Raw genomic sequence first — 14,370 nt, forward strand, 5'->3', positions numbered from 1 at the left:
TAAGTTATCATGAACTATTATTGTTGACAATACCCTTCAGGTAAAAGTTGGGAGGCGAATCTATAAGCCCCTATCTTTCTCTGTGTCCTATTAAAACTTTGAACCCATAAATATCACGTGAGTGTTAGCAATTGTGAAAGACTAAATGATAGTTGAGTATGTGGAGTTTGCTAAATCAAAGCTCTGACATCGACCCTTCCTAAAAATAAGATGAATTGCAATTGTTTGATGACTGAGAATATAGTTTGTTAGTTTCAAGAAAGTTTATGATCTATACTTTAACATGTGAATAGTTTGTTACTTGATCATGAAAAGTTTTATGAAGATGAGCTACTGTTATGATATATAATGATGCTATAAAAAGTGATTGAAAATATCATTATGAAGCTTATGCCCTTGCTAGCATTCACACTTCATAAATTATTTCTTTTATCATTTACCTACTCGAGGACGAGCAGGAATTAAGCTTGGGGATGCTGATACATCTCCAACGTATCTATAATTTATGAAGTATTCATGCTATTATATTATCAACCTTGGATGTTTTATATGCATTTATATGCTATTTTATATGGTTTTTGGGACTAACCTATTAACCTAGAGCCCAGTGCCAGTTTCAGTTTTTTCCTTGTCTTTGAGTTTTACAGAAAAGGAATATCAAACGGAGTCCAATTGACGTGCCAATTTTTGACGTGTTTTTATGGACCAAAAGAAGACCCGGAGTAAAAGAGTTGGGCCAGAAGAGTCCCGAGCTGTCCACGAGGGTGGGGGCGTGCCCACCCCCTTGGCATGGGCCCCTGCCTCGTGGACGCCTCGGGCACCTCCTTGACATGAGATCGACGCCAAAAATTCATATAAATACAGAAACCTCGGAAAATTAACCTAGATCGGGAGTTCCGCTGCCAGAAGCCTCCGTAGCCACCCAAAACCAATCTAGGCCCTCTTTGGCACCCTGCCGGAGGGGGCCATCATCACCGAAGGGCATGGAGGAGGATACCGGAGGGGACATTATCATCATGAAGGCCAAGGACCAGAGGGATAACCTCTCCCCATCCAGGGGGAGGCCATGGAGGAGGAAGCACAAGGGCGAGAACCTCCTCCTCTCTCTTGGTGGCACCGGAGTGCCATCGAGAGGGGAATCATCGCCGCGGTGATCGTCTTCATCAACATCACCATCATCATCATCATCATCATCATCATCATCATCACCATCCTCATCTCTTTTACGCGGTCCACTCTCCAGCACCCCACTGTAATCCCTACTTGAACATGGTGCTTTATGCCACATATTATGATCCAATGATGTGTTGCCATCCTATGATGTTTTGAGTAGATATCTTTTGTTTTTTGGTTGATTGATGATCTAGATTGGTATGAGTTGTATGTTTTACTTTGGTGCTGTCCTATGGTGCCCTCCGTATCGCGCAAGCGTGAGGGATTCCCGCTGTAGGGTGTTTCAATACGTTTATGATTCTCTTATAGTGGGTTGCGTGAGTGATTGAAACACACACCCTAGTAAGGGGGTTGTTGCGTATGGGATAAAGAGGACTTGGTGCTTTAATGCTATGGTTGGGTTTTACCTTAATGATCTTTAGTAGTTGCGGATGCTTGCTAGAGTTCTAATCATAAGTGCATATGATCCAAGTAGAGAAAGTATGTTAGCTTATGCCTTTCCCTCATATGAAACTGCAATAGTGATTGCCGGTCTTGTTAACGATTGCCTAGGACAATTCCGCACACCGATCCACCATTATTCCACACTCGCTATTTATAATATTTAGTAATATATTCTAACTTCATGATAACAGCACCTACTTTTATATTTTAGCTCTCCGATATCATACAAAGTTATCCTCTTAATACCCACAACATAGTTTTATTTCTCGTTGCTAGTTGGAAGCAAACGTTCGGTGTACGTAGAGGCGTATCAGTGGCAGATAGGGCTTGAAAGAATATTGATCTTACCTTTAGCTCCTGGTGGGTTCGACACTCCATAATTATCAATTCCACCTTTGGAAATTGCTACGATGATTCCTTGCACTTGGGGATTATCAAGCAGCGACATCAGGTTCCGTGCGTACGCGGTGCTCGTGTCGTTCGGTGTAGTGGCCGTCCTCGCGGTGTGCTTCTGGCGGCTGTACAAGCTCACCGTGTCCGCGTGCCCACAGGACATGCTGCCCATCTCCTCCCATCCGGCTCCGGTGGTGGTAAGGTGGCGGCGACGCTGAGGCAGAGAAATATCATGTTGCTGCCGGTATTCGTTCACGGCGACACAGCGGACGTGGAGTGTGCGGTGTGCCTAACAAAAATGATGGACGGTGAGAAGGGCCGGTGTCGGGACCCCAATTCCAAGTCACATCGATCTAGCCGATAACACCTCATATCACTTTGCGGCCTCACGCACGGTATTCCCACGGGTGTCGCCTTACCCTGGCCCGGGATCGTTTGCGCCTTTTGGCTCACGTATATGATTGTGTCGCTAGCATCCATATGACAGAGATCCCGGGCCGACATGGCTAGTCGTGAACCCAAATAGCACTAACCTATGGGGACAGGCATACATGATTCACATCGAGCTTGTCGGTCAGCAGCGTGTGAATCCGGGCTGTAGCACTAGGCTAACAGGACTCCGGGGATCCCGGGCTGTAGCAGGCTAGGCAGGACTCCGGATGTCACCGCGTGACATTTCCCCGAAGGGACAGACACAGGAACGAAGTGAAACACATGCCGGCCAGTCGAGTGTCCTGAGCATTTTAGAGTATACACTTTAAGTTGTCTATGTACCACGTAAGCATCCAAGAAGTCCATAACCGAGGACACGACTATTCGAATAGATCAAGATAACCCTGTAGGGGTGTACTTCTTCACACACGCTCTCACCACTTATCACCATGTACACGTCATGTACCTCGGCAACCTTCAAGCGGAAGCCTGGCGAGGGTGTCAGCCACGACCTGACTAACCACACAAGTCTCTCATCCAGGTTTATCGCCTATTCAGGTTCCATCCGCAAGGAGATCCGGCCGAGGTGTCGCTCACGGCCCCAAACGATGTGAGCAGGGTTCCCAGGCCCACCATCCGGGTGCCACTTGGTACATCGTGCCACTGTGCCTAGCATGTCCCAAGCCCACCTGGCCGGGTGCCACTTGGTAGACTACTAACACTACCTACAAACACCAGAAACTATTTGCAACTCCTGGATAGAGATCAAGTTGGCTAATAAGTCGAGAGAGCTTGGAGCGCCCGGAGCCCAATGTGTGGTAGTAACTGGTCATTGGACAACCTACACAGAACTCAGTTCTTAAGGACGGTTCCAGTGAGACAACCCACCATGTACTCCTACATGGCCTCTCACCGCTACCTTTACCAAATCGTGTTCACACGCTTAACTCTCAGCACCAAAACATATCGTACCACTCCAATTCATTCCTGATGAATCAGACCTGACACAACTCTAAGCAATAGCAGGCATGGCATGGCAAGAACACAACATGGCTCAGTCAACTTTTACACGTGCTAGTGGGTTTTAACTATTTACTGTGGCAATGACAGGTCATGTAGAGGAATGGGTTCAACTACCGCAGCATAAAGTAGCAGTTGAATCGTTGTTGTCCTAATGCAATAAATGGGAGTAGGAGCGAGAGAGTAGGATTGTATCGGAATGAACAAGGGGGTTTGCTTGCCTGGTACATCAATAGAGGGCACTGCTCCTCTGGCAGGTACTCTGGATCGGTCTCCGGAGCAGGACCTATCGAGAAGGAACGGTGTCAACAATCAAACACAAGCATATGCAACAATATGATGCATGATCATGGCATGAGTATGTGATGTTTGTTTGAGTTAATGCAACTAGCATTCATTTGCATGAAGTCCATTTGAACCAAAGTTTCAAATGCAACTCCGAAATAAGCTCTTATAAATGCCATACATGTATTTTCATATATACAGCATGTATAGGTTGGTTTGTCATGCATGAAAATGATACAGATGGATAGATTGAATTTTTCTGATAATTTTTCATATATAAATTATTTAAATCTGAGTTACGGTTGAATTTCTATGAATTTTTGAAGTTTTGGGCATTTTCTAAAAATAATAAATCATTTAAGATTTATTTAAATTCCAGAAAGAAAATATTGCGTCAGCCTGACATCATCATGACGTCAGCAGGTCAACGGGCACGGTCCAGGTCAAACCTGACCAGTGGGACCCACTGGTCAGTGACACGGTGTCAACTACAGAGGCTGACGTGTGGGTCCAGTCAAATTAGATTAATTCTAACTAATTACGTTAGCTGGTTAACTAAACCGGTGGGGCCCGTCTGTCATTGACCCTTGGAGTTAAACTAATATGTGATTAGTGCTAATTAAGCAAGTGCCATGTCAGCCTGCTGGAGTTTGGCCGGCGGCGACCAAAACCGCGGCGGACGCTCGCCGGAAACGCTGCTCCGGCGTCCATTCAACGCGCGGATGGTTGCTGAGGGTGGCCGGCGCTCGCGCGCATCTAACGGAGCACGTGGGAGGCCGTGGGGTGGACGGAGCTCGCCGGAAGTGAGCTCGTGGCAGCACCGGAGTTCGGGTGAGTGCGGGGTTGCGGTTGCAGCGCTTGAGCGTGCAAACGGAGTGGCTAGGCGGCCTCCTGGAGGCGCCAGGAGCGTGTCAGTGCCCCTGGAGCGAGCAGCAGAGGCTATGGAGCGCGGGCTCGCCGGCCATGGCGGACAGCGGCCTCGGTTTGATGGGCGATGAGGCTAGAGGAAGAAATCAAGCAGGGAAGGATGGGGGAAACGACCAGTAGCTCACAGCGGTTTTGTTGGTGCAGCTGGCGAGCTCGGGGACGGGCTGTGGACGACGAATCGGCGACGGTGATCGGCGGCGCCCGAGGTCGAAGGCGAGCGCGATGAGGATGCTATGGTGTGTCCCAGCTTGCCTGGCTCGATGGAGAAGATGAGGAAAACGTCCCAGAGCTCGTAGACACGTCAGAGGGGTGAGGCGGAGACGGTGGCTGCGGCAGCAGCGATCGGTGGCGACGAGCTCGCTCGGATGCGAGGGAGAGAGATCCAGGAAAGGGGGTGAGAGCGAGGGAGAGTGAGAGAGAGTCGAGGGGGTCTGCGTGGCATCTCCAATGGTCGCGGGAGCAAGCAGGGAGGCAGGAGGTGGCGTGCAGTGGCCATGCGCGCGTTGGGCACGCGATGTGCATCCAACTGGCGGGAGGAAGAAGACCTCCTTGCCCCTGGTGGGTTGGGCCGGCCAGATGGGCTACCAGGTGAGCGCCAGGTAAGTGCTTTCTCCCTCTGTCTCTCTTATTTGTTTCAGTTTTTCTAATTTCTGCTACTGTTTTGCAAATAAAATACTAACCAAAACACTTAGGTTAATTCTGTAAATTTTTGTGAGGAATATTTGAATTATTTTCAAACCACACAACAAATTTCAGAATATTTGGAGCAACCAATATTTAATGGTAAATTTTAAACTCCAACTCAAATACCATAATGATTTAATTCAATGACCAAAATGTCATGGAAAAATATGCATCATCTCTGGTAGAGGCTTTCACCTTTTTCCATAAATCATGAACATTTTAAAAGGATATTTTGAGGTCATTGAAAATATTTTGGTTGAACCAATTTCAATTGCATTTGTGCTAGGGTTTATCAATCCCCAATTCAAATTTAAATGGAATTTAAACATGATGCACAAATGACTAGCTGGTCTAGGTCATACCAGAACTAGGGATGTGACAACTCGCCCCCACTCGAAAAAATCTCGTCCCGAGATTCAAGAGTCGGCGGAAGAAAGTGGGGTACTCAAGTCGAAGATGATCTTCACGCTCCCAGGTAGCTTCGCTCTCGGAATGATGAGACCACTGAACCTTGAGAAACTTGATGTTATGATGTCGGGTGACTCGCTCTGCTTGATCAAGGATGCAAACAGGGTACCCTAGATAAGTGAGGTTATCTTGGAGATCAAGCGTTTCATGGTCCACTCTGCGGATGTGATCCGAGAAGCAACGCCTGAGTTGAGAGACGTGTAAGACATCATGTACTCGAGAAAGATGTGGGGGTAGTTCCAACTGGTAGGCAACCTCTCCTCGTTTAGCGAGAATGCCAAAAGGACCAATGTAACGAGGAGCCAACTTGCCCTTGATACCGAAAAGATGGGTACCCTTCAAAGGGGTAACCCAAAGGTAAGCCTTGTCGCCAACTTCATAAGCCACTTCCTTATGACGACGGTCATACTGGCTCTTTTGACGAGATTGGGTTGTTTTCAAATTCCTACGAATGATGCGAACTTGCTCTTCTACCTCCTGGATCTTGTCCGATCCAAACAATTGTCTTTCACCGGTTTCTGACCAGTTCAAAGGTGTTCGACATCTTTGTCCATACAGAACCTCAAAAGGCGCTTTGTGGAGGCTGGATTGGTAGCTGTTGTTATAAGCAAACTCGGCGAAGGGAAGACACTTCTCCCAATCCATACCGAATGAGATAACACAAGCTCTAAGCATGTCTTCGAGAATTTGGTTGACCCTTTCCACCTGACCACTTGATTGAGGGTGGAAAGCGGTACTGAAGGAAAGATGGGTGCCCATGGCAGTTTGGAAACTCTCCCAGAAATGAGAAGTGAAAAGACTACCACGGTCTGAATTGATCTCTAGTGGAACACCATGAAGTGACACTATTCGAGAAATATATAAGTCAGCGAGCTGACTAGAAGTGATACTCTCTCGAACGGGTATGAAGTGAGGCACTTTGGAAAGACGATCAATGACTACGAGGATAGCATTATTCCCTCTCTTGGTCCTGGGAAAACCAGTGATGAAGTCCATACCAACTTTATTCCATTTCCACTCAGGAATAGCTAGAGGTTGAAGGGTGCAAGCAGGCCTTTGATGCTCTGCCTTAACGCGACTACAAACGTCGCAGTTAGCAATAAACTGAGCAGTTTCTCTCTTTGTCCTAGTCCACCAGAACCTCTGGCGTAGGTCCTGATACATCTTAGTACTACCGGGATGAATCGTGAGAGGAGATTCATGCGCCTCCTTAAGGATTAATTGTCGAAGATGTTGATTCTTGGGAACCACCAAGCGACTCTCAAAGAAAACAACACCACGATCATCTATGGAGAAACTACCACCAAATCCCTTGTTAATGTTTCTCTTGATCCGGGAAATTCCCGTATCCTGCTTCTGAGTAGAGATGATTTGATCCACAAGAGTAGGTTTCGCCACCAAGGTAGAAAGGAATCCGTGAGGAGCGATGTGAAGGTTTAGCTTATTGAATTCCTCATGGAGAAGTGGTTGGCCCTGTTGCAACATGAGATTGTTGCAATAGGACTTACGACTTAGTGCATCAGCCATGACATTTCCCTTGCTTGGGGTGTAGGTAATCCCTAAGTCATAATCTGAGATCAACTCCAACCAACGTCTTTGCCTAAGGTTCAAATCTGGTTGGGTGAAGATATACTTTAGACTCTGGTGGTCGGTGTAAATGTCGCAACGCTTACCAAGGAGGTAATGTCGCCAGGTCTTAAGTGCATAGACCACGGCTGCAAGCTCTAGATCATGTGTAGGATAATTCTCCTCATGTGGATGCAACTGTCAAGATGCATAGGCAATCACATGGCGATCTTGCATAAGAATGCAACCTAGTCCCTGTCATGAAGCGTCGCAGTAGATAACAAAGTCTTTAGTGAAATCCGGTGGCACAAGTATGGGAGCAGAAGTCAGGCGTCTTTTCAGTTCCTGAAAACTGTGCTCACACTGTGGGGACCACTCAAACTTTTTATCTTTCTTGAGAAGTTCCGTGAGAGGTTTGGCCACTTTGGAGAAGTTCTCAACGAAGCGGTGAAAATAACTGGCTAGGCAAAGGAAACTCCTAACTTACTTAACCGTTTCAGGCGGAGTCCAATCAAGAACGGCCTGAACTCTCTCGGGATTGACAGCAATGCCCTTACCAGAGATTACGTGGCCGAGATAGGTCACTTCTGGTAACCAAAATCCGCACTTGGAGAACTTGGCATAAAGGCGGTGCTCTCTGAGTTTTTCTAACACAAGTCTAAGATGTTCGGCGTGCTCTTCCTCGTTCTTCGAGTAAATAAGAATATCATCGAGGTAAAGCACGACGAACTTATCTAAGTACTCCATGAAGATCGAGTTCATCAAGCGTGAGAATGTAGCTGGAGCATTGGTTAGACCAAAGGACATGACGGTGTACTCGTACTGGCCATAACGAGTGACAAAAGCCATCTTAGGAATGTCTCCATTTCTGATCTTGATTTGGTGGTAGCCTAACCTCAAATCTATCTTTGAAAAGACTAAGGATCCAGCGAGCTGATCATACAGGTCGTTGATCCTGGGGAGCGGATACTTGTTCTTTATCATGACCAAATTAACGGGACGATAATCTACAACCATCCGGTCCGCACCATCCTTCTTCTTGACGAAGAGGACGGGGCAAGCCCAGGGAGAAGAACTAGGACGGATGAAACCCTTTTGCAAGGATTCATCGAGTTGTTTCTTAAGCTCATCTAGTTCTAAGGGTGCCATCTTGTAAGGTCTCCTAGAGATTGGAGCGGTTCCTGGGATAAGATCTATGACAAACTCTACATCTCTGTCAGGTGGAATACCTGGCAGTTCCTCTGCCGGAAAGTCACGGACTACCGGAATATCTTCAAGGTCTGGAAGAGGGCTGGCATTAAGAGAATAGAGTTGACGCTTTGCAACTCTAGTGGAGACATTGACTATCTTGCCAAATGGGTGTGTAAGCTGAACAGACCTTGTGTAACAATCAATCTTGGCATAATGAGCTTTCATCCAGTCCATACCCAAGATGATGTTAATATCTGTAGACTTGAGGGCTATAAGTGATGCAAGTAATACAAGTCTGTCAACAAGGATTTCATTACCATGGCTTACACTAGAAGTTTGGCATTTGGATCCAGGAGTTTGAATGACTAGAGGAGAGGGCATATCACAAAATGACATGTTGTGCAAATTAGCGTAGCTTTCGGAAATGAAGGAATGAGTTGCTCCAGTATCGAACAAAACCGATGTTGGATGGCAATTGACAAGGAGTGTACCAAGAACAACATCTGGATCATCATGGGAGTCTCTAGCTGAGACATGATGCACACATCCACGTTCAGTGGGAGCTGACTTGACACTGATCATCTTGCGTGATGGCTTACCATGGCCAACGGACTTCTCAGGCTGGGGTGGAGCATAATTGGTTTCAGAGCAGTCACGTGCATAGTGTCCTGGCTCTCCGCATGTGAAGCAAGTCCCTGAGGTAGGACGTGGACCCACTTTGACAAGCGGTCTACCAACAGGCTTGGGTGGAGCATGTAACTGAACTGGGTGAGGCGCCACATAAGAGGGCCTCAGTGAATAACCGGGTGGAAGAGCAGAGTTCGGAACCCAAATTCGGCGCTTCTGCGAAGTAGAACTGGAGGAAGAACCCAAATCACGGTTGTGCTTACGAGACTCCTCGTAAGTGAGTTGAGCCGTCTCTGCATTAATGGCCTTGTTCACAAGAGCCTGGAATGTATTGCAATGATGCAAGTGGAGATCACGACGCAACTTGGGGTTGAGACCCTTCTGGAACCTAGCCTGCTTCTTGGCGTCTGTGGACACCTCTTCTGTAGCATAGCGGGCGAGGTTTTCAAACTCTCTACTGTAAGCATCAACAACCATCTTATCCTGGGTGAAACTACAGAAATCTTCTCTCTTGCGGTCAATGAGAGCCTGAGGAATGTGATGCTCGCGAAAAGCCTTAGTGAAATCTCTCCAGGTGGTTATCTGGCTAGCTGGAAGCATAGCCTCATAGTTCTGCCACCAAAGACTAGCAGGACCTTCCAGGTGATAAGCAGCATAGGTGACCTTGTCACCTTCAGCTACGTTCGTAGAACGCAGCTTGTGTGTGATACTACGGAGCCAGTCATCTGCATCAAGTGGTTCAATGGAATGATGGAAGGTAGGTGGTTTCAGACCAACGAAATCATAGATGGACGCTGACTCTTTGCACTGATGGGAGGTGTTCTCCTCAATACGTGCTAACAAGCGTTTAGTCTCTCGCTTGTTCTTCTCAACCTCTAGCATGAACTTTAACAACGAAGGCTTGTCGGGAGGATCCTCATCCCTACCATCTCCGTGGTTCCGACTATGAGCAACAGAACTTCGGTTAACCGGCAACATCCTGAAGAACGAAACCAAGGAAAACAAGGATGGATTCAGCATCATCATAAGGATTAGCACAAAAATTTAGTATCTCCCAAACTCCTAGGACAATTCTGGCAGCATAACGGCAGTAAAATGCTCAAAATGAGACATTCTGCAAAAGATGGGGTAGTACCATAATCAACATCATCACTCAAGGTTCTGAGATATTACTAAACAAAGTACACCGGAAGTACTTGAACTGGGATAAGACTCAGATCAACCAACCCTTAGAGACTACGGAGTAGTAACACGTGATCCTGATAGACGGAAAAGGAAGCCTAGTTCCTTAACCCCGTAGGAAGGATAGGATGACTCAGATCAGATGGGCATGAGGTATAAGGAGTAAAAAGAGCCTTACATTCCCTTCCACAATCAATAACCTTACATAACTAAATAATTTCTAGACTCAACTTCGACCAGGTTGGTTTGGTAATCCAACAGGCAGTCAGGCTCTGATACCAAAGCTGTCGGGACCCTGATTCCAAGTCACATCGATCTAGCTGGTAACACCTCATATCACTTTGCGGCCTCACGCACAGTATTCCCACGGGTGTCGCCTTACCCTGGCCCGGGACCGTTTGCGCCTTTTGGCTCACGTATATGATTGTGTCGCTAGCATCCATATGACAGAGAACCCGAGCCGACATGGCTAGTCGTGAACCCAAGCGGCACTAACCTACGGGGACAGGCATACATGATTCACATCGAGCATGTCGGTCAGCAGCGTGTGAATCCGGGTTGTAGCACTGGGCTAACAGGACTCCGGGGATCCCGGGCTATAGCAGGCTAGGCAGGACTCCGGATGTCACCACGTGACATTTCCCCGAAGGGACAGACACAGGAACAAAGTGAAACACATGCCGGCCAGTCGAGTGTCCTGAGCATTTTAGAGTATCCACTTTAAGTTGTCTATGTACCACGTAAGCATCCAAGAAGTCCATAACCGAGGACACGGCTATTCAAATAGATCATGATAACCCTGCAGGGGTGTACTTCTTCACACGCGCTCTCACCACTTATCACCATGTACATGTCATGTACCTCGGCAACCTTCAAGCGGAAGCCTAGCGAGGGTGTCGGCCACGACCTGACTAACCACACAAGTCTCTCATCTAGGTTTATCGCCTATTCGGGTTCCATCCGCAAGGAGATCCGGCCGGGGTGTCGCTCACGGCCCCAAACGATGTGAGCAGGGTTCCCAAGCCCACCATCCGTGTGCCACTTGGTACACCGTGCCACTGTGCCTAGTCTGTTGTGACGCCCTCGATTTGACCGTACACTAATCATACACGCAAATGTGTACGATCAAGATCAAGGACTCACGGGAAGATATCACAACACAACTCTAGACACAAATTAAAATAATACAAGCTTTATATTACAAGCCAGGGGCCTCGAGGGCTCGAATACATAAGCTCGAATACATAAGAGTCAGCGGAAGCAACAATATCTGAGTACAGACATAAGTTAAACAAGCTTTGCCTTGAGAAGGCTAGCACAAAAGCAACATTGATCGAAAAGGCAAGGCCTCCTGCCTGGGAGCCTCCTAACTACTCCAAGTCGTCGGCGGTCGTCACGTAGTAGTAGGCACCCTCGGGGTAGCAGTAGTCATCTGTGGCGTCGTCTGGCTCTTGGGATCCGTCATCTGGTCGCAACAATCGGGTATGGGGGAAAAGAAGTAGCAAAGCAACCGTGAGTACTCATCCGAAGTACTCGCAAGACTTACATCAGATCTAAACTAAGTATGCATCTGTATCAAAGGGAAAGGGTTGTATATGTGGACTAAACTGCAGAATGCCAGAAGAGAAGGGGGAAAGTCTAGCCTATCGAAGACTAGCATCTTCTGGAAACCACAATCTTGCAGCAACAGGAGGGAGTAGAGTAGCATAAAGTAAAGTAGTAGTAATTTTATCAACCTCGGCCAGAGATCCTTCCTCGACTCCATGCGAGAAAGCAATCCCAGAGCCATACTATCCAGTTATCATCTCATATCCAAGTCTCATCTCCATGTCTCATCTCAAGTATCCAGTTCTAGTTGTATCGATCGGGATACAACTCCAAGTATCCATTATCGTAGGACAGGCTATCGATAGATGTTTTCTTCCCTGCAGGGGTGCACCAACTTACCCACCACGCTCGATTAACTCTGGCCGGACACACTTTCCTGGGTCATGCCCGGCCTCGGCCAAACAATACGCCGCAACCCGACCTAGGCTTAATAGAGTGGCTAGCACGCCAGACTAAACCTATGCCCCCAGGGGTCATGGGCCATCTCCCCGGGAACTCCTGCACGTTGCGTACGCGGCCGGTGAGCAGACCTAGCTACCTCCTTCAACAAGGTAGGTGCCTTCCAGTCCAACCCAGCGCGCGCCGCTCAGTCGCTGACGTCTATTAAGCTTCGGCTGATGTATATGATGCAGAACGCCCATACTATGCCCACGTGATGGTTAGTGCTATCAGGCCAGAGGCCCCTCGGATCAAATATCCAAATCATAGTGGATTAGGAACGTGCGGAACGAGCGGAGACTCACGATCGATGTGACCCCGTCGCCCCGTCTCGAGTACTTGCGGCAAGGGCTAAGAATGCCCGGCCATGCCTCGTAAGTATCTCGCGGGCACCTTCCAGGTCAACCTGACTCCACATCACTCGCTATTAAGCTCGCGCGGGTACCCCTCAGGGTCGACCCATCTTTAGTAACATGGCTCAGTGTAAGGTCATAGTAACCATAGTAACTGTGCGTCTAACACCAAGGGGAAAACACGAGGAATCACCCCTGGAGAATTCCACTCGATGTTATCATCAAGGTGAACGTAAGAGGATCCACCCTCGAGGTTCACACTTGAGGGGCTGCACAATAGAGCCATAACGGAAGTGGTTAAGGAGGAAATCACCCTCGATGACCTTGACCGTATAGCTACACTACAGATATCTCATCAGGAGTGATGTATGAGGTTCACCCTCGGCACTCGATAGTAACTCTATAGAGTTGTACAACTAGGGGGGGTGATGTGCGGTGTCGGGGCCTGGACGTCGATCACATTGATCGCATCATCGAACATAAAGCGGGGCAACTGGGACAAGGTGGGGGTCACTGATGGATCTCTAACCAACCTATACTAAGCAGTTTAGGATAAGCAGGTAAGGTATGAAAGCAGGTAACAACAACAGGCTATGCATCAGAGTAGGATCATACAGAAAGCAGCAGCAGTTCTAATGCAAGCATGAGAGGGAAAGAAATGGGCGATATTGGAATGCTCAAGGGAGGTTTGCTTGCCTGGTTGCTCTGGCAAGAGAGAGGGTCGTCAACTCCGTAGTCGTACTAGGTAGCAACGGCGTCGGTCTCGGTGTCTAGCGAGAGAAAAGGGGGAAGAAACAATAAATATAATGCAAACAAATGCATGACGATGCATGACATGACAAAGCGTGAAGCTAGGCGTGCCCTAACGCGGTATGAGGTGATACCGGCGAAGGGGGAAAACATCCGGGAAAGTATTCCCGGTGTTTCGTGTTTTTAGACAAATGAACCGGAGGGGGAAAGTTGCGAGTTCGATAGGTTAGGGATGCGTGGCGGACGAGCGGGCTGCGTATCCGGGTTTGTCTCGTCGTTCTGAGCAACTTTCATGTACAAAGTTTTTCCATCCGAGCTACGGTTTATTTTATATTAATTTTAAAAGATGTAAATCATTTTTAGAATTTATTTAATTATTTTAATTTAACATTATCCAGAACAGTGCACGCTGACGTCAGCATGACGTCAGCAGTCAACAGAGGCGTTGACTGGTTAACTAACGGGTGGGTCCCGTTCGTCATTGACTGTTTAGTCTAATTATGGTTTAACTAACTAATTATTGTTTAACTAAACTAACAAGTTAATTAGATTAATTAATTTATTTAATTATTTGTTTAATATATTATTTTTATTAATATATTATTTATCTAAACTTTTTTTTGTGGAAATGTTCTGGAGGCGGGGCCCTGCTGTCAGTGGCCCAGAGGGGCCAAACAGGCGTTGGGCATCAGGCGCCGGCCCGTGGGTGCGCACCCGCCTGGGCGCCGCGGGTTGGCGGACGAGCAGCAGCAGCGGCAGCAATGGAGCGGGGCACGGGCGTGCGGTCGTGCCGCGGCAGCGGAGGGCGGAACCGGCGCGGCCACAGCGC

The sequence above is a fragment of the Triticum dicoccoides genome, chromosome 4A, assembly GCF_002162155.2.
Source record: "Triticum dicoccoides isolate Atlit2015 ecotype Zavitan chromosome 4A, WEW_v2.0, whole genome shotgun sequence".
Classification (NCBI taxonomy): domain Eukaryota; kingdom Viridiplantae; phylum Streptophyta; class Magnoliopsida; order Poales; family Poaceae; genus Triticum; species Triticum dicoccoides.